Source organism: Cajanus cajan, chromosome 11 (assembly GCF_000230855.2).
Source record: "Cajanus cajan strain Asha chromosome 11, NIPB_CcT2T_4, whole genome shotgun sequence".
Lineage (NCBI taxonomy): Eukaryota > Viridiplantae > Streptophyta > Magnoliopsida > Fabales > Fabaceae > Cajanus > Cajanus cajan.
The window spans coordinates 39,003,762-39,027,106 of NC_138527.1; positions in this window are offsets into that span (position 1 = coordinate 39,003,762).

Consider the following 23,345-nt stretch of genomic DNA (forward strand, 5'->3'; position numbering starts at 1 on the left):
TAAATAAATAAATAAATAAATAAAAACACTTGTGTGTTTGAGAGGGATGATTTGTGTGAATTACATGAGAAATATGTGTAGTATTCGGTGAGATTTAATTCCCTTATAAAGAATTTGAGAGGATTTTGTATACTTTTCGACATAAATTTCTTGAGTTAAAATTATCACACGTTATTTACAAATAACTTATATTTAACTAAGTAATTTCATATTTAACTATGTAGTTATATATATATATATATATATATATATATATATATATATATATATATATATATATAGGAATGCTAATATACTTCCACTTATTTTTTAGTGGGAGTATATTAGTAATCTACACCAAAATTTTAGGACAAAAAGACTATTTATTTATTTTGATTTGGTTAATTTGTATAAAGGATATTATAGTAATTTAATTTAATTTTAAATAAAAATTAAATATTTTCTCTCTTTTATTAATTTATTTCACTAAGTCATTTCTTTCTCCTATTAAATTCCTTCTCCAACCCATTTCTCTTTTCTATTAAATTTTTTCTCTAACTTATTTATCTTTCTTATTAAATTTCTTCTTTCACTCATTTCTCTCTCATCTCTCATGATGTCTCCCCCCTCTCTCTCTGAACAAATAAAAAATAATTAATAGAAAAAAGAAATGACTTAGTGAATGAAGTTAGTAAGAGAGAGAAAATATTTTATTTTCATTTAAAATTAAATTAAATTACTATAATATCCTTTGTACGAATAACCAAATAAAAAAAATGTGTGGTTTTTTGTCCTGAAATTTTGGTGTAGGTTGCTAACATACTCCCACTAAAAAATAAGTGAGAATATATTAGCATTGCCCATATATATATATATATATATATATATATATATATATATATATATATATATATTTATGATTTTGTTCCATATTTAATTATGTATGGTCATATTCAATTATTTGTACTAGTTTGAAATTAGTGAAATAATAATTTTAATAATTTTTTATATGATACAAATTTAATTAATATAACTGTTGCAATTGATGATATTACATTCATGATCATGTCCTTTTAAATTTAAATGATTTGAACTTTTCTAGATATGTTAACTAACAAATAATTTTTACAAGTATTACTAATAACAATTATATGTCAAAATAAAGTGATATGATTAGTTAATAAATAATTTTATAATTATATGCAATTTGATATACTTGATATAATTAGTAATATCATTAAATACAATAATTAGATCAATTGAATTTGCATTCTATATAAAATTATTAAAAATGTTATTTTATTAAGGCTAAAAACCTATTTTGGTCTCTTATAATAATTGTTTGTTTCAATTTAGTCCCACTTTTATTTTTTGTCTCAATTTGGTCCCTAATAAATTAATTGGTTGCAATGTCGGACTTTTGTCCAATTTATTTAGACGGAGTTAACTGTTTGCCACGTGGAAGCTACGTAGATGCCACGTGGAAGTCAAATTTTTGTCATGCATCTGGAACCAGAACGGCCCGTTTTGAAACTGGAACAGCCCGTTCTGGTTTCACTCTTGGTGCGTTAATTTTGCATCCGGAACGGGCCATTCTGGATGCAAAATTAACACACCAGGAGTGAAACCAGAACGGACCGTTCTAGTTCCAGAATGTCACACATACAGTTAATGATTATATCCATAAATTTTAGACCGTGATGACAATACTTATTCATATATTTGTAATATTAAAAATTATATATATAATTTTTTAAAGTATAAATATATATATTATAGTTATTTTTTACAAGTTTTTATATCTATAATCATGATTAAGAATGAAATAAACTAGGTCAGATTATGTTATATTATAATTTAACATATTTAAACCTAATTTTTGTTAAAAATACATGTTATAAATATTATATATTTATCTGTCATAGACATTTTTTAAAATGTTTGGTTACATAACAATCTTAAAAACCTACTTAATAATAATTTAACACTAATAAAAACATATAAATAAATATGTTAAATCTTATAAAAATTAAGTTTAATTTATTTATCATATAAAGATGTTTTTAATATGTGATATAAATTTTTACAAGGCTTAAATATGTTTTTAGTCCCTCAAATTTAGGGTTTGATCCCTCAAATTTAAAATTGTTGTTTTTAGTTCCTGTAATTTCAAAAAATCTTAATTTAGTCCTTATATTCAAATTTTGTTAAAAAAATTATCAAATATTATTGCATAAAATCTACTTATTGGTGTCCCTATTAGTGAAAATATCACATTAAATCCGGTTGATATTGCATAACTGTCTTAATTAGTCACTTTCAAATATGTTATTGGTGACCTAAGGGACTAAAACAAGATTTTTGAAAATTACAATGACTAAAAATAACAGTTTTAAATTTGAGAGACCAAAAATAAATTTATCTTAAATTTGGGGGACTAAAAACATATTTAAGCCCTTTTACAATTTTAATTTTTTTTATCAACATAAACAATAAATAGAAAGTACAAAAGTTTGACAAATATCAGATAAATGAATAACTCCTCAAAATTTATATTTTATACATACGATAATTTATATATATATATATATTAGAATATAATTTTTATTTTTTAAAATATATTATTTTTTAGATAAAAAAAATGGTACATGTGTAAATGGTTTGCTTTCGATTTTTGAACCACATTGATGCACTATGTTGGTTGGCGTTCTGGAATGACCCGTTTTGAATCCAGAACGCCATTTTGGAAGTCAGAACGGCCCGTTCAGATCTCAGAACGGACCGTTCTGCTACACGCGTTGGTGTTAAATAATGCATCTAGAACGACGTTCCAAATGCAAAATTTACACACCATGAGTGAAACCGGAACGGACCGTTCCGGTTTCAAAACGGGTCGTTCCGGTTTTAGAAAGGGCCGTTCCAGTTTCAGAACGGGCCGTTCCGGTTTCAGAACGGGTCGTTTCGATTTCAGAATGGGTCGTTCTGGTTCCAGATGCATGACAAAATTTGACATCCACGTGGCATGTACATAGCTTCCACGTGGCATCTACGTAGCTTCCACGTAGCTTCCACGTGGCATCCACGTGATAAGTGTCTAACTAATCTGATTAAATATGAATTTGAGACACTTATCTAGCACAAATTTTGTACATATTGATATAATTTTGGTTTATAAATACTTAGAATCAAAGAGGGACTTTTGATTTATGTTAGTACACGAAGCGATGAATCTTTTGATCAAATTTTGTGTTATTTTGTAGGTTTTGAAATCTGGAGGCAAACGGCTGAGCGCCTTGAAACGGCTGAGCGCCTTCAAGCCAGAGAGCTCAACAAATGCAGCAAAAGAGAGGCGCTCAGCCACTATAAGGCGCTGAGCGGATTTGGCCCTGGAAGAAGGAGTGCTCTCTGCCACCTAGGCGCTCAGCGGATATGAAGCGTCCAACCCCTTGTGCTTGCTTAACAATGAAGAATCTCTCAGGCGCTCAGCGGATTTGAATGGCTTAGCCATTCAGATTACTTCATGGTGAAGAATTCTTCAAACCGCTCAGCCGTTTCAAGGCGCTGAGCGGATTCCTCTTTCCTGCCTACTCTGTTTTAATTCTAGCAATTATAAAAGGGCAGGGGAGAGAGAAAAGGGGGAACAGAGACGAAAACAAAGAGAAAAATAAGAGTTGGGAGCACAGGAGGAAGAAAGAACAGAGTGGGAACGAAGATTTGGAGGCTGGATCACTTGGGAACGAGGATCAACTCCTTTTCTTCATCTCTTCCTTTGTAATTTCTTCTTCCACTCCTTTGATCTTGTAAATGGCCATGAGGGGCTAAATCTTTGAGGATTGGTCTAGATGTAACTACTAACTCTTCTTCTTCTTAAATATATATATGCATTTCATTTTCATTACTTGTGTTTGATTCTTCTCTTAATGCTTATATCGGCTTGATCACCTGTTGTATGATTTTTGGTTTTTGAATCCGGTTGGAAAACGTTTTTGAAAACCCGAACTGAATCTTGCACCTAAACATCTCTTGCTCTAGGAATAGACTTGATTTGTTTAGTCACCTTGTTCAAGTCATTGTTCTTAATGCAAAGTGTTAATCATAAAACATAGAGGAATCATGTTTTAGATTAATTACTTTAGGATTCAATTTTGAGGGATCTTGTTGAATTACTAAATGAACGTGGAAGTTATGAAGATGAAATCATATTTATTTTAAGGAAATTTAGGAGTTAGCAAGTGCTCTAGGGTCCAATCCTTGTTTTATATAATTGTTCTTATAACTTTTACATTACCGTTTTAATTTTGCCTCACATTAGCTCACTTCCAATCATATCAACATATCTATATTAATCATTAGAGTAAGAATTACTAAATTCTCAAATCATTGAGGACGATACTTAAATACTACATCGAAACTTGGTCCGCTTGCCAAGTGGAGAGATTGCGAAAATCTTCATCACCACGTGACCAACAGTTAACTCTGTCTAAATAATTTGAACGGAAGTCCGACATTGCAACCAATTAATTTATTAGGGACCAAATTGAGACCAAAAATAAAAGTGGGACTAAATTGAAACAAACAATTATTATAAGGGACTAAAATAAGTTTTTAGCCTTTTACTAATTTGATATTTTGATACCAATAAATCTTATATATATATATATATATATATATATATATATATATATATACACGTATGAAAAAAAAGTAAGATTTTAATTAAATAATTTGTTTTTACATAAATCTTTAATCATATAAAATATTTTTTAAAATTTTTCTTTTTACTTAATTTAATTTCACTTTATCAAACAATTTCAAATTTCACTATATTTATTTTTATCTATTTTCTATTAAATCAATTCTCTCATATTCTCGTATATCCCTTTTAAGTCATTCTCCTCCACCAAATAAAGTATAAAAAATCTAGAGTGAAGTTGAAGTTAATATTAATTCTACCTAAGATCATTAATTCTTTATTTATGTCATTAAACTTCCTTTATTCTAAACTGAAGTAGAATTGTGTAACTTAATCCCTAAATTTAAAACCAAACTAGAATTGCATAAAATTCTAATTGATCTTGTAAAATTTGTCTTGAGTAGTATGATTTTATCGAAGCTATCTGAACGATATAAATCTATTCACTAATTATAGTTTTGGAGTAATGAAAAGTAAGATGAAGTAATGTCAAGTTGTTTATTCTTGGTTGTTTTACATGTTCATCTTACAATAGAGTATTTAATAATAAACTTATATTCATCAAAGAAGAAGAAGAAAAAAATGTGTTAGTCAAGTTTAAAAACCAATCCATTTTTTTGGTATGACAAAAAGGGATTAAAAACAAATTCATTGACCCTTATATCTGGGTGATAAACAATTTCAAAGATAGTGACATGAAAGAGACTTGTTCATGTCTTTCACATAAAAGACACATTATATTATCTAGTTTTGGCATCTTTTTTAATATTATTTATTAATAAAATACGTTAAGAGTACAAATAAAATTTCTCATGAAGAGAAATAAAAGATTTATAAAGCATACATAATCTGTATTGGTACGATGTCTTTTGAGAGATAAAAACAAAATCATGAGAGTTTAAACACAAAGTTAACAATATCATACTAATATGAAAACATGTGTGTAAACCTTAAGTCTTTTTAGCAGAGTGAAACTCAAGCCATGAGAGATGGTGGATTCAAGTGTGAGACCCCTTATGTTAAAAGTCTTTCTAGCAGAGAGTGAAACTCAAACAATGTGTCCCATTGATGTAAGCTAACGACGGTGCAATTATCTAAAACTGACAAGTGTAACTAAAATTTTAAGGATCACCATTAAATACTCGTAGATGGAAAACGATGAAGGGAAGGTTAAACCATGATCCTTTTTTGAGGGAGGTTTGTTTGAAGCACAAACAAACTCTCACATCATTGGAGAATGAAAAGAAAATAAAAGTTTATAAAGCACACATAGTCTTTATTAATATGAAACATTTTCAGAGATGACCAAAAATAAAAACTATAAAGATTTAGGTCCAAAGTGAATAATACCATATCAATATGGAGATGTGTGTGTGAACCTCAAGTGTCCAACAAAAGGTCACAAGCAAATTAGAATCATTTTAAAAATAACTTGTTATTTGAGTATTATGTTTTCATACTAAGATAAACATTTTTCAATAATTTAGAGTTAAATTTATAATTCTTTAAAAAAAACTTGGATAACTATGATACTAGTACGAAATATTTATCTTCATATGTATTGATTCATCTTTATTGGAGATTATGAATGCATACAAAATAAATATTTTTTCTTAATTTAGTATATTTCATACTTAGAGAAATTAAATGTCATTTTTTATTCAAGTTTTTTTATTATAAAAGCGAGCTTTACACCCACTTTCATCAAAGTAGTTTGTATCGTATGTGTTTTTTTGTTTGTTTTTTTTTTTTATAGTTTTATTCATAAATGAATATTAATTTATTGTATTTATAAAAATATATATAGTAATAATAAACACAATAAAAATGAAAATTCTAATAAAAAAAAACCAATTTGAATTTCATGTTCACTATAACAGAAAAGTAACTATTTAATTTAAATTCAAAATAAAAGAGAGCTAAGTGATAAAAGCAAATTAAGATATCGGTGACCATAAGATTAATTGCTAGGTCGCCATATGTGGATATATTCGTATTGAAATAGGCAAAGATAAAGATAAGTCTAGATCGAAGGAAATTAATTTGAGAACCCCTTCCTAGATTTTAGGTGATGCAAACTCACTAGTCACAATCAGAACGTGTCCCGGAGCTGATCACATGCTGCCTTTTGAACTTGGTTACATTGTTTTTATGCAGAAATTAAACCACGTAAAGCCATTTGCTTTCATAATGGTATGGCCTATGATTATGAAACTTGCTAGGAACCACAGTATATGCTGAAGACCAAATACATTGAACTTGTAAACGCTTGCTTAGTGCTTTCACTGTTCTATGAAGTAAGCGCAAGAATTTTTTTGTGTCATTCGTCTTACTTTAATTAACATGCTACATACGAGTTCTTTCTAGTAGAATAATAACCATTTTCACCTATTGCATGTGTACAAATCACACGTCACAACCTCAGCCCTCATAGAAAAAGATGTAAATCTATTTGTTTCTGAATATTATGATTATAAATTAGCTATTGGCATCAACTTCAAGAAACGCAAAAATACGTTCTTTATTTTGAAATAACTATCATTTTAGTAAATTTACTATTTGAAATAGTTTTTCAATTTATGATATTAATTAAAAAAATGTTTAAAAATAATATTTGAAAATAATAAATATATGGAATGACTAAGATAATAAAAGTTACGTGATGCATCGAGAGAAAGAGTAGGTTAAGAAATAAAGTTTTGAATCCTATTGGCAAACCGTATTTCATGTTATAAAGAATGACACATGACCACTCTGAATTTGGAACTATCACATGCAAATGTAAGCAAATATTATATGTGACTTACAAAATTGTAAAGTTAACTTCATACTTAGTTGCTCACAAGTTATTTAGGACGGCTGAGTTGTATGCTGATCTACATGACTTTAGATATATTTCCTCTTATATATTTGAACACATTATCAATGATATGAGTTAATTTTATTTATTTCAAAAAAAGAATGTTAAGAAAAATTTTAATCTAAAAAATATGTGCTACTTAATAAATTTAATATAAAGAATGGTTAATAAATTGTAAAATTACACATTTTTATACAAAAAATTAAATTCTATAAACAAATATTCCCCCTTAAATTTGTCTCTCTCTCTCTAACCTTTACAACTTCAATAAAATAGTAATCTTTTTAATTGAACATGATTTACATCATATCCTATTACTTTGTGTTAAATATATAATAGAATGGTGTTTCCAAAAAAAATTTATCTTGATGTGTACCAAACATTGAATAAAATTAAAACTTATTATATTCTTATCATATCTTACTCCTATTCTATATTCATTTCACATCTTGTTCTGCGAATCAGGAAAAAGAAAATTACATCTTGTTGAATACTAGCTACCAAATGAGCCGTAAATGTAAAAGAGACATGAGTATTTGAAAAGTGAGAATGTTACGGTCAAATATATATAATCAGAGGAATTATTTAATGTTAAAAATTAAAAATTCAAATTTATGAGACAAAAGATATTTTTTGGGTCCAAATAATATTACTGATATTGATACCACATCTATCTCCGAAAAGGGAATCCATAAGTACAAGAGTTTGAAGTGTTTATAGCCCAAATTACTACATACAGGCCTATTCCAAGAATTGGGCTACGTGGCCCATTTCCTAGATATAATTTGGCAGCTGCTATTTGAATTTTATTTTATTTTTTACTTATGCAGCTTCTTCCTTTTTTCCTTTCCTAAATTACCCTCCTTTCTTCTTCTTTCTTATTATTAATTACATACTCTTCTTTAGGATAAGATGAAGATTTCTTAGGGTATGGTGGAGATGAAGATGGGTGTGGTGATTCCAGGGTTCTTTAAAATAAAAATGAAAGACAGATTTTGAAATGATGATCTAATGTTTTGTGACTCAGTTTTCCAAAATCAACACAACACTGTAAAAAATGTTCCCGTCCAAGTGATCGATCTTGCACAAACGGGGAAATTCTATAATAGTTTGAACACGTGCCACAGCCCACAGAACCAACAATGCTCAATCTCTTTGGACCATACGTCTCCACGTGGCTGTGGACACCCTTGCCTCCTGGACCCCCCTTACACGATCCACTAAAGGACCACCATATTTATATGCCCTTTCTTATAGTAGCACACTCATTTTGATATTACGAGTGCTATGCTTTCAATAATTTCATGTCGTTTTCCACAATGGGCCATGTATGCCTAAAAGGCCTCCCAAACTCACCACTCACCACTCACCACACCCATAATTTTAAATGTTTCTTTAACTTTTAATTATTTGAATATCTCTTGCCTTTATTGAATATTCCAAAACTCAATTGGACAAGCTAGAAAAAGAAAAGGTAAAACTAAAGACGAAGGGGGAAAAGTGTACTGTTGCCGGTGGAGGGAGTGAAATTGTATATCATGTAAAGGGTGAAACCATCTCATAAGAATTTTGGTCCCTTGGTTAAAATAATGATCCAAGAGAAAGTGACCCTCTTGAGTCTTGAGGAAGACATGTTTAACTGTTGCCTTCTCCAATCCCAAGAACAACAACACATCACCAGATTAAGATACAGCCACAGCCGCGATATCATATATAGGTATTTGGTGCCTCTAATTGCCTAGTTAATTATATAGCATAGGATTGTTCTATATTTATGCAAGAGGAATTATTGTCAAAAGCTTCGACAATAGAACTTTTGGCATTTTCCTCCTGTCTTCCTTGTCTCATGCTAGATAAATTACGTGTGCTTGTGCAGCTTCATAATATACATTGATTTAATTTTATCAAAAAAGATAAATATAGGGGCCTTTTTTAAGATAAAACCATCTGATTAGTTCGTGATATAATAGATCTGTATGTTGGTGAAGGAAATGCTCGTATATTTTCACGTTGATTGAAAGCTACCTCTAATGGCATCATGTTTTTATGTTTTTTATGCTCTTTCAGAGATTAACCGCGCAGTCAAATTAACATGTGCAGAGTAAGGTTCACAACAGCCCAATTTCAGCATCTAGCTAGTGATGAACCATTGAACCATGATCGAAACTAGGGAGAGAAAAAAAACATTTGTTGCCCTCATCTGAAATTTTATAATCAAGCTTTTTTCTTTTTTAAATTTATAATCAAACACTGTTTTCTGTCTGGACATATAGTTAGGCTTAGCAGTTAATTGTGTTTGTTTAATATACAACAATAACTTAACAAGAAATATAACGCGGATATAGTTTTATTAATTAATACTACATTTGACCGTATAAGTCGCCTTTATCTCCCACACCTGTCTGTTTATATATAACTTGTTTGTTTTAAACAAACAAGCCGTGAGTGCCTCCATAAGTGACATGAATAACACCTAATTTAATACTGGTTAAATTAGCAACTAAATTCATGACTTCATTAAACTATTACTCAAGGCTATTTTTGACAAAAACAGCTGAAAAAAATATACTTGAAAGCAAAAAAAGCTAGTTCGTAGTCGAAAACAAATTATTAAGCTAACATCATGAATTATAAGTGTTTAATAAAATTATTTCTTCAAATTACTGATAACTATAAAACGACAGAAATAGGCATATATGTGATATTTTATTTAAATTTAAATTCTACTTTATTGATAAAAATATATTTTTGGATTTATAGTTTTAGCTTTTTAATTAATTTTAAACTTTTCATATTGTGTATAGCTATATATTAAAATATGCCCACTTAGGTTTAAAATAAAATAAAGTAAAAAAACAATATTCACTTAAGTAAAGGTCATGCTATTCATTAGTCATTAGTGTAATGGTTAAAATATCTTCAAGTAATAGAATAAATAATGTGAATGATATAATGATTAATATAGTAATGTGGAAAATGTCCAAAAATATTAGAAAATAAAATAAACCCACTATCTATCATTATCTTAAAATATAATGTTAAAATAATAAATAAATAATGTAAATAGTATAATGATTAACATAAACAATATAGTGTATAAAAATAATAGCAAATAAAACCCTATTGTTAATAAGAGATATTAAAAAAGAATAATAAAACTTTGCTAATGTAAAAAAAGGGTAAAAAATTAATAAATATTTTAAGGGTGATTAAGAGTTGTCAAAGGGTACATTAATATCTTTAGTTGGACAAATTTAAAAATAAAATGTAAAAAAAAAAAAAAAACATTGTAACTCGTGGAACAAATAAAAAATAGAATTAAAGAAAGAGATATTATCAGTATATTATATAAAATATGTGTATACAATATAAAAATAGCATGTAAGAATATTTAATGAAATTTTATAATGGTATTAATTAGAACTTTTAAGAATATAATAATAAATTTAAAATTTATTTAAAATTTTTAATTATAGAAATCTAATTAAAAATTTAATAAAACTTAAAGAGACTTGCGTATAATTTGGCGTTTAAATATATTAATAATGTTTTTTCATTATTTATGATTTTCTCATACAGTACGTCTCCACCACGATGGATTTCAACTTTTTCCACCAATAGGAGGAGTGGAACCAAATTTTTTAAGCAGAAATTAGGGCTTGACGGTGTGGAGAGAGCCACGAAGCTTAATTTTAAAGCAAAAAAAAAAAATGCCTGGTTTTGGTCGCTAAACATCATATAGACATATAGGCACCTGCACCTCACCCGAGAGAAATGATTTGTTACGCCTTTACATCAGTAGGTAAGGGTTAATTGCACCATTATTTAAAGACAAATAATTATTTGTATATTAAACATTAAATTATACTTTTTAATCTTTTATGTTATTTTTAAAAATTATTTTAATTCTTTATTTTTTAAAATATTCATTTTAAAATTTCATCTTGTAAATTTAGCTGAATTTGTTCTTTTTAAATTGCGATCATTTTTAAATTTATGACATAATTTTAAATCATCTTATAATTAACTGATTTAAGATATAAAATTTATTTTATTAATTAAATTTTATAAAAACTATAAAATTTAATTGATATTTGAATTTAAAAAGTGTTATGAACATAATAAAAATTATGGATAAAATATGTCTAAAAAATAACTAGAAAGTTATTTTATTTAATTTTTTTTATTGTTCCTTGACCTCATTTTTATTTGATTTTTATTATATTTATGACTTTTTTTCAAACATTAATTGTGTTTAATAATATTTATGTAAGTGAATCTAATCAAATAGTTTAAGTCTTGAATAAGTAACAAAAAAAATATGATTCAAAATCCAATCGCAAAATAAAAACTAATCAGGAGCAAATTGATATGTGTGTGTGAATTTTATGGATCAAATTGTTGGATTAAATGTTCATAGATCAAATTTATAAATATTTAAAAAAATTTAAAGTCATATAATCTTTCTTATATATTTTCAAATTTATGTATAGAAATATTTTTATGATTATTCTTTAATTATTTGAATCAATGAAATGAATTATCAAATAGTTTTAAATTTTTTAAAAATTTGTAGACTTGATCTATACATTAAAAATTTTTAATTTAATGATTAGATTAATTGAAATTTAATATATACTGAGAGCTATTGTGTAAATTAAGTAACTTTACCAAGAATTGTTCTTGGATTCACTTGATCCCCTCTTTCTGTTTTTTTTCTCTCTATATATAGAGAGAAAGAGGGAAGAGATTCATTTTTTATAAGAGTAAATCTTGGTAGATTTATTTACTTAATAACTCATGTTATAGATCAAATTCTAATGATATAACCATTGAATTAAAAAAATTTAATGTGTATATTAAATCTATGATTTTTTTTTAAATCATAGGTTACTTCGTTGTATAGATTCAAATTAACATATAAAATATTTGTACGATTATCTATTAATTTGAATTAATGAAACGAAATATTAAATAGTTTTTAATTCTTTTAAAAATTTATATACTTAATATATGTATTAAGAACTTTTAATTTAACAGTTGATCATTGAAATTTGATGTAAAAATGAATCATTAAAAAGAGTAAGTCTATCAAGATTTACTAAACTTACTCTTGGAATAATATATTCTTCCTCGTATAAAAAGATATTTATACTCATAAATATTGTATGTACACCGAGTATAGTTATTAACATATATCTATTCTATATTTTTCAATTAAAATTTAAGAAATTGAAATAATTTGAGTGATTTCTACTTAATTAATATTTAAAGATTAAAAAATGGTTAGTTATTTAAAAAAAAAAACTAGCTGTAAAAAAATAATTGAATTCAAAAGGGGGGAAAGTTTTGAATATAAAAAGTAAAGATTAAAATTAAAAGTGTTATTAATATAACGTAAAGACTTAGTTGTAACATTAAAAATTAAATGATATTTAATGCATGTCAATTAATAAAATATTTACATATTATTAGACGTCGTATAATAATAAAGAGAGTACTAAAATATGTTACGTAAAAATTAAGATGTACAGAATGAATAGCCTTCTTAGAATTGGGGTTTCCAAATCTATTGAAACAAAGATGATTTGGGTTTGAAAAAAAAATCTAGTTATACAAATAGTATGTGAAAATATACATCGAAAAGTTAAATAAATTTTTTTTTGAGAGTGACTTAAAAAAAGTAGAGAGAAATGATAATCTTAAATTCTTTCTTGTAAATTACGTTTTGTAATTTGTAGGATAGAAGTAGATACTTGTATCAAATATGATGACAATTTTTCACCGAACTCCTGCTCCTGCTAGCTTAAAATTTACATGCTTGGGGGTGATCTCAAGAAATTAACAAAATCTTAGTTGTGATTGCAGATCAGAGGACTCGCCGGTTGGTCCCGTAAAGTCACCATCTATACTTGAAATTTGCTATGACATAATAACAGCGATAGACGTCATCTTCTTTTAATTTTCAACAAGTAATGACACGTGTAGGTGATGAGCATGCACAGAGACGATAGTACAATTCGTTTTTGGACTCAGAATCCTTATACATATGAAGTGCATGCTACAAGATTCAAAACAAAAAGAGGAAGATTAATAGGTAAAGGTGAAAAAATATATTATATTGTAATAAAATAAAATATGTTGCGTATGCATCGCTATTGGCTTAATATCTCATGTCCCTTCACGTGTGAGGCTTGATTTAATATATATATATATATGGTATTCATGAAATACCTGCACTTGTTAGTTGCTACTAAATATTGCATTAAAATAGCTTATAACTCATGTACTCCTATTTAGTATTTAGGAGCATGCACGTTTGTGGGTTTGAACTTTCTTCCGGATAACTTTTAATTGATCCTGGAAGCAAAATAGACAACAGAGCATGTGTGTAAGTACAAAAATAATGGTAAAGTAGTTGTGTTTATATATGTACATTTAGTCAACGTGACTTGAAAACAAGGCAAAGAGCCATTAAGAATCTATAATTAAACTTTTGGGTGCAGCTAAAGTGTAAATTTCCCCTCTTAAGGTATGCTAGCAGATCCCATCAACATCGCGAAAAGTATCCGAACAGGTACACAGCAGCACATTGTAATAAAGGAAAAGTTGCCCGACAGGTACCATTACACTATATAGCGAGCTAACTCAAACTTCAAAACAATTTCATCACTGTCATTTTTGGTAACATGCATGCACCTCGTCAGTGTTTAGTGTTTACTATCTTGCTTCTCAATGTGCAAGATATATTTTTCTGCACCCATAACAACAACACTCCTTATTGTTGGAATTCATGCATTAGTATGGTGGCGAAAACATACACACAGATAATTAATGTATCTGTAAATTAAATTAAATGATGTAAACACACTAAAAGAAAAGTGCGCGGCATCTCTTGTTAGATAGCAAGAAAGGTGGAACGTGTATATGTGAAAGACCCCGCAGCTACTCTATTTATGGTTTCAATTTAAAAGATAATTTGAGCTACATTTATTACTCCCTTTTTTGTTTGATCATTCTTTAAAGAACATTTCGTTTCTATATATGTATGTGTTTATTTAGAAATTAAAAAGAAACATTCACTAGTAGGTTTCAATCTGTTTATCCTTTAAGATTGTACACATACATTAAGAAAGAAAAGTTAATATATGTTTTAATAACATATATATACCGTATGGTGGCTGACTAGGCCGAATACCCGAGTTCGTGGCCGACTAGGCTGAATACCAGAGTTCATGGCTGACTAGGCCGAATACCCGAGTTCTTGGCCGACTAGGCCGAATACCCGAGTTCGTGGACGACCAGGTCGAATACCCGAGCCCACCGACTACTCACAATCTGAACGGAACGTGTCGGTGTGCTCGATCAAGTCACGGATTTACGCCAGGATAATTATGGAGAGGTTAATTTATGTAATGCACCGGATTAGCCCCCTAATTTCCCGGGGCCCAGTCCTTAATCGCGGCCCAATAAGAATTACTATAAATAGGACCCTAGCGAAGTACGTAACTAACTTTCAACTACCACATTTATTACGCCGAATACTTACTTGAGCGTTGGAGTGTCTTTGCAGGTACACCCCCCCTCACATCGGACTACCCGGATAGGAACGAGAAGACCGAGACCCAGGATCAAACTCGCTACAACAAGGATAAGTGAAGTGTGTATCCTAACACAGGAACATTTAGCACCCACCGTGGGGTCGAAGAGACGTTTTCAGCCCCTTTTAACTCTACAACTGAGACCGAGATATGGTAGTAACACGCATAGGACCATCGACATCGACTCAACCGATCCCCAACCCCGAGAACAATCCCGTCATGACCGGCCAAGAACGATACCTATACGGAATGCCTCAGACACAACCGGAGCCTGTGATACAAGAGGTCCGCCCGAACACCGACGGAGCCCAGCCCGACCTCCACGATGACTTGCGCGCATTGCGCGAGGAAATGGCAGCCATCCGAAGACAGAGAGAAGTTGATGCTAGGGAGTTGGCCGAACTGCGCCGACAAAACGCCGAGCTCCGAAGTCTGAACCAAGCCCACGTGCCGTCAACTCCCACACTCCAAGAGGAGTCGGCCTATCATGCCCCCACCGACCATGTAACCCGAACACCGGTTACTTCTTTGATTGGTGGCAAGATCGACACCACCACCCACTGGTTAAGACACCCCTTCTCCCGAAGGATAATGGAGGCAACCCTGTTGGACCATTGGAAGAGCATGCCGATCGAGAACTATGACGGGTCCACCGACCCCGAGGAGCACTTGAACGTTTTCCTGACACAAGCGACCCTCTCTACTCAAGATGACTCAGCCTTGTGCCGGATATTCCCCACATCGTTGAAAGGGAGGGCTCTGAGCTGGTTCACGCGATTGCCGAGCGCTTCCATTGACTCGTTTAGCGAGCTGTCGTCCCAATTCGCTCTTTAGTTCGCTAAGAGCAAACCGTACAGGACGACCTCACTAGCATTGGCCGGGGTTCGTCAGGAGAAGAAGGAAAGTTTGAGAAGCTTCATGGACCGATTCAACAAGATCGCCATGGAGATCGGCGACCTTAACCCAGCCGTGGTAATGGATTGGCTGAGCACTGCCCTCAGGCCGGGGCCATTTGTGAATAGCTTGTGTAAGAAACCGCCCGGTGATATGAACGATCTCTGACGCCGAGCCGAGAAGTACATGCAAATGGAAGAATTGGCGGAGACTAGAAATCAGGCCAAAGCCGAGGAGGGATATGGACGAAAAGAACCGGGCCGAGACCCGATGAGAAAGGCGAATGCCGAGCCCTCAAATGCTCGTCCCCCGAGAGGACCACGTTACACAATGTATACAAGACATTTTTAAATATTTGTCATGCCGTTCCTTATTTTAATATATATATATATATATATATATATATATATATATATATATATATATACACGTTTAGGTCGCGCTCATGCAGGTCCAATCTCGAATAACGCACACGCCGATGCCGACAATCCTCGACTGATCACTCAAAAACTGCCCTCGAGCCCGACAGGCTTCCCTCCCGAGTAACCTCCTCGGCTAAGGATGTACCTAGGCCGAGCATTACGCACATACGCATGCCAAGCAATCCTCGGTCGATCACTCAAAAAGTGCGCTCGAGCCCGACAGGTTTCCCTCCCGAGTACCCTCCTCGGCTAAGGATGTACCTAGGCCGAGCATTACGCCAATATGCCGATGCCGAGCAATACTCGGCCGATCACTCAAAAAGTGCGCTCGAGCCTGACAGGTTTCCCTCCCGAGTACCCTCCTCGGCTAAGGATGTACCTAGGCCGAGCACTACGCACGAACATGCGCCGACGCCGAGCAATCCTCGGCCGATCACTCAAAATGTACATTCGAGCCCGACAGATTTCCTTCCTGAGTACCCTCCTCGGCTAAGGATGTACCTAGGCCGAGCACTACGACACGCGCCGAGGCCGAGCACGCTTCGGCCGAACACTCTCAAGATGAGCACTCTCGCATGCTCCAACACACTTCGCGCATCAAATCGCATGATCCGACTCCGAGGCCGAGCATGCTTCGACCGAACACGCTCAAGCCGAGCACTCTCGCAGATCACATACATCGCATATAAAATCGCATGATCCGACTCCGAGGCCGAGCACGCTTCGGCCGAACACGCTCAAGCCAAGCACTCTCGCGGATCAAATACATCGCGTATCAAATCGCGAGACCCAACATTCCAGGGCCGACCACGCTTAGGCCGAAAACGCTCAAGCCGAACACTCTCGCGAATTAAATACACCGCGTATCAAATCGCGTGATCCGACTCCGAGGCCGAGCACACTTCGGCCGAACTCTCTCAAGCCGAGCACTCTCGCGGATCAAATACACTTCGCGTATCAAATCGCATGATCCGACTCTGAGGCCGAGCACGCTTCGGCCGAACACTCTCAAGGCGAGCACTCTCGCGTGCTCCAACACACTTCGCGCATCAAATTGTGACCCAACTCCGAGGCCGAGCACGCTTCGGCCGAACACTCTCAACACGAGCACTCTCGCGTGCTCCAACACACTTCGCGCATCAAATCGCGTGACCCAACATTCCGGGGCCGACCACACTTATGTCGAACACGCTCAAGCCGAGCACTCTCGCGGATTAAATACACCGCGTATCAAATCGCGTGATTCGACTCCGAGGCCGAGCACGCTTCGGCCGAACACTCTCAAGCTGAGCACTCTCGCGGATCAAATACACTTCGCGTATCAAATCGCATGATCCGACTCCGAGGCCGAGCACGCTTCGACCGAACACTCTTAAGCCGAGCACTCTCGCGTGCTCCAACACACTTCGCGCATCAAATCACGTGACCCAACATTCCGGGGCCGACCACGCTTAGGCCGAACAGGCTCAAGCCGAGCACTCTCGCGGATTAAATACACCGCGTATCAAATCGCATGATCCGACTCCGAGGCCGAGCACGCTTTGGTCGAACACTCTCAAGCCGAGCACTCTTGCGGATCAAATACACTTCGCGTATCAAATTGCATGATCTGACTCTGAGGCCGAGCACGCTTCGGTCGAACACGCTCAAGCCGAGCACTCTCGCGGATCAAATACATCGCGTATCAAATCGCATGATTTGACTCCGAGGCCGAGCACGCTTCGGCCGAACACTCTCAAGACGAGCACTCTCGCAGATCAAATACACTTCCGCGTATCAAATCGCATGATCCGACTCCGAGGCCGAGCACACTTCGGCCGAACACTCTCAAGCCGAGCACTCGCACGTACTCTAGCATTTCGAGGCCGAGCACGCCTAGGCAGAGCACACCTAAGCCGAACTCACACCAAGCATTAATCCGCGACAAACATGAATTTAACCCCCCTTCGGCCGAGCATACCATTCGGTTGAGTTTATATTACTAGGCGTTAATGAATATGACAAAAAATTGGAAAGTAAAATATTCCATTAAAGTATGGCCAATCAGTACGACTACTTACACAAAAAATCATCTTTGTCCATGATGCCAATGGCCGATCACAAAAGGCACTAATGGCCTGATTACAAGCAAGCGAAAAATCCTAACCCTAACCTACTACCACGAGAGTCAACCTCTTACACCGCGGTCGAGTCCTCCGGATTCCCAACGCCGACCACATCAATGATCGACTCCTCCTCCCTTGCCAGTGGGGCCTCTTCGTCAGGCTGGGCACCCTGAGGGAACTCGGCGTAACTTATGAACTTTCCACCGTAGAAATCCCGACTAACATCAAAATTGAAGTCAGCCGGGACCTCACAAAAGTAGAAGGCCTGTCGCATAGCATGTTGGAAGCCGGCATCGTGCTGGTCGAGAATTTTCTCGGTGGCCTCGGCTTCGAACTTGGTAGCAGCCTCATTTAGCCGAGCAATCTCGGCAGCTGCAGCGGTGGCCTCGACTTTCATTTTCTGGACTGTCAACTTCAAGTCGTCGGCCTCTCTCCTATGGGCGTCGGCTGCCCTCTTCAGTTCTTCGGCCGACTCGGTGACCTTTGCATTGGCGGTCAATGCCTCCTTCAACGTCACCTCAGCCTCCTTAAGCCGCCCTTGCAACCTCTCCTCGGAGACAACCGACCTCATCATAACATGCTTAGCAATTAGGGAGGACGTTTGGCACAAGGAAATTCGAACCGGCCACGACCACCGAGGTTAGCAAAACCGACTACACTAGGAACATGCACACTACTACTAGCGGTCGGAAGCAACATCTGCCACTCCACGCCGAGAACCACAACCCTATACAATTAAAACGTCTTCGTCTTTCCCATCCTCGACGCTGCGGGGGTTGTATACCGTATGGTGGCTGACTAGGCCGAATACCCGAGTTCGTGGCCGACTAGGCCGAATACCTGAGTTCATGGCCGACTAGGCCGAATACCCGAGTTCTTAGCCGACTAGGCCGAATACCCGAGTTCGTGGACGACCAGATCGAATACCCGAGCCCACCGACCACTCACAATCTGAACGGAACGTGTCGGTGTGCTCGATCAAGTCACGAATTTACACCAGGATAATTATGGAGAGGTTAATTTATGTAATGCACCGGATTAGCCCCCTAATTTCCCGGGCCCAGTCCTTAATCGCGGCCCAATAAGAATTACTATAAATAGGACCCTAGCGAGGTACGTAACTAACTTTCAACTACCACATTTATTACGCCGAGCACTTACTTGAGCGTTGGAGTGTCTTTGCAGGCACACCCCCCCTCACATCGGACTACCCGGATAGGAACGAGAAGACCGAGACCCAGGATCAGACTCGCTACAGCAAGGATAAGTGAAGTGTGTATCCTAACACAGGAACAATATACTAATAACTTTGTTAAAAACACATAAATTAAGAAAAATAATTATTCTCTTCAATTTTATTACACATATTTATAATTTCTTAATATTTGTCTTTTTTTTTAAATCTCTTATGACATTTTATATACCATTGTTTTTCCTTCTTTTCTTACGAGGATGAAATTGACAAAATGATGATAAATGCCATAAGAAAATTATTATATAGTGACACATATCCTATAACGACACAATACGTGTTACTAAAAATTACTTTTATTCACACAATAAATATAATATATATTGATATATTGTTAAAAGGTGTAGGTATAGACTATAGTGACACATAAAATATGTCGTTAAATATCATTTAAAATCAATATTAAAAATTATATGTAATTATATGTCAAATAAATATATATATATATATATATACACATATATTGTATTTATAGTGACATTTTTTGTATGTCACTATATGTAATATTTCTTGTAGTGTTTTAAAATTTTAAAATAAAAAATAAAGAAAAATATTTGCTTTTTCTTTAAAAGTGGTGAAAAAAAAATGCTAATTCTTAACTATTCTATATACACTTTAAAGGTCATATTAGGAAATTAAAAATAATATAAATAAAAATATTAATTCGTGTCATGTTTCAAAATAAGCAAATAAAAAAGAGGTGGCAGTATATAATTAATTAATATATAAATAACTTATTAAATAAAAACATGAGGCTTATATATTAATAATATTAATTATTATATTTTAAATAAAAAATAATTAGTATAATTTGGACAATGATTAAGAAAATAGTTTAATTTAATAAAATATATAAGAATGACACATCAGTTGTCCGATGATACATAAATATTACCAGAGTTCATTTATCGTTATCAGATACTCCTAAGTTGGATATATGATTGCAAGTGAAAAAATATAAAATTGGAATGCTAAATCTTGCCAGCAAATTAGCGACATGATCTTAACGTACGACGGCGGTGCACGTGTGAAAGGGATTATGACCATTATATTATTCCAAAATCATGTGTGAAAGTAGATTGATAGTGTCAGATGTAAAATGAAGTCTACAGCTTCTGACCGTTAACCTTTTGCGGCATTACCTGTTATAAAACAAGAAACTGATTTGTAGTATTTGGAAATCCTTAGCTAATTTTATACTATTCTTTAATCAATGCATATAAACTTATCATGGATGTTCTTTGTTCTTAGTTTTTTCCCCCCTTCCAAATTAAAGAGGCCGAAGAAAGAAAAGTACACAAAATGGTATGCTCATTAATTAACAAAACTAACTTTGACACTACATCCGTAGAATTAATTAAATGAATAGTAGTAACTTAATTAGCACATGTTGATGCTTTGAAGAAACGAATTTTCCTCGTTTTCATGCAAGTACGGCTTTCTCCTTTGGATTGGCCTTAATTAGGGAGCAGTTGTAACCAACATCCTTGGAAAATAAGTACTGTAACTACTTTAATTAGACGTTGCTTGGGAAAAATTAGAATTAAGGGAAAACAAAACAAAATGAAAACGTAATAAACTAGTTAAATATATTGAATTATTGAGTATAAAAACTGTGGACTGGTAGCGATAGTTAAGAACCAATAATTTGTCAGCAAATTAATGAAGTTGATGATGAACATGTTATACATGTGGGCTCTATACCACTTAGTCAATGAGGTAATATCAATTATACAGTATTATAAAAGAAAAATGTGGCTTTGGAATTAAAAGATCTACTTGCCTTCATTAACCCTTTGCAAGTGTGTCACTGTGCATGATGCTTCTATATCTGTTACTATCCCCGTCATCCATAAACAAAGCCATCAAACTAGTGCTGTGAAATTAAAGACAGAGCTAGCTACCAGAATGTGCTTGAAATTGAGCAAACATCTGCTTTTGGTCCCACGTACATATTTCATATCTAAGTCGCAAAAAGAAAGATTAAAATAAGTGAACATGGTAATGACAAAGGCGCTTGGTGCATTGCATGATATTTGTATGTCAATTGATTGATACCATGATTTAAAGTAATAATTTATTTCATTCCCTTTTTAAGGATAAATAAAACGATCGTTGGAGTTTAATGTTATGTATATAGTTCGAATTACGTCTCTATATATGGGCGAGTGGTACAGATAAAAAGTGCTGGGGTGGTGAGGTTTTCTTGTTGTTTGAATGAAAATCATATAGTGAGGCCAAAAAGGAAAATTAATTAAGGGTTGAGGCAATATGTTTTGTGCATATAGAGGTGAAAAGTTTAGGCAGATAATAATTAAAAGAAAGGGGTGGCTATTGTTCCTTCTAACTTTCCCAAAGCAGTGCGGCACTTGCAAGTCGGAACGTGAACTTTAAAAATGTTTATAGCATATAAAAGTAAACAAACTTGAAAAAGTAGGAGGGAGGGACAAAAAAAATGTGTAACCAATCCTAGCATGCATAAATTAAAGACACGTGCGTAGCCGACTTTGACACGTGAGTGGAGGATATACAAGGGATAATTAATTAGGCTCTCACAAGTCACAATGATGAAATGGTCCCTGCCCTAGCAAAGGGTCGGAGTTGGAGCGTACGTGTGAGAGGAGTGTGAGAATCACGTGACATCACAAAAGACGATGGTTGAGTGAAGAGAACTAGAGAAGTTGACCTGTCAATTGCATAGTCTTTCGTTTTCATCCTCTCAATTGAGTGTTTAATTGAGTAATGAGTAGTAAATTGGAGTCTTAAGATTTCTCAACCTAGCCATGGCTAGTTGCATTTCGAATATCACAATTCCCACTTTCTCTCCTTTCCGTATTTCAAAATCCTACTTGTGTTTCAAGGAAACAAACAAACGTCAATTACGATTGCCTATTAAATATTATTTTTAATATAATATTTTCTCTACTTATAAAACTAAGTTTCGGTAACGCTAACCATAAGCCAAAGGATAGAGATTTGACGGTTCCTATGTGTTTATACTATATGTATGGAGGAGAGAGATATAGTAAGCTAAGCTATATTGTAATCTTGTGGGAATCTACACATATTTAAGATTGTCTGTACACGTCAATGACTTTAATTAATTGCTATAAATATATACGTGTTTGTTACAAATAATATTCAAATCATGCCATTTTCTTCTTGCTTGTAATACATTAATTATATTAACTATTAAGTATTGTCTCGTCTTATATGAATTTTCCACCATATTTTTTTTTAACAAGTCGTATTGGTGATGTGGAACAAATTGGAATATATAAAGAGGGAGAGAGAGAAAACCCCGTAGTTGTAAAAACACTCATAATATATTTCAAAAAAGACGAATTTCTCTTTGCCTGGTTGATTGAAAAAATTAGGATCCTAGCAAGAGGATTTTAAAAGAGTAAATTATTGACTGTTTGGATGTCTCATGAGTCCTTATATTGTGGTGTAAATATGTCAAGACACATCTATATTTATTTCATTTTCGTTTAAATAAACTTTTGAATAAAAGCTTAATTATAAGAAAATAAAATATA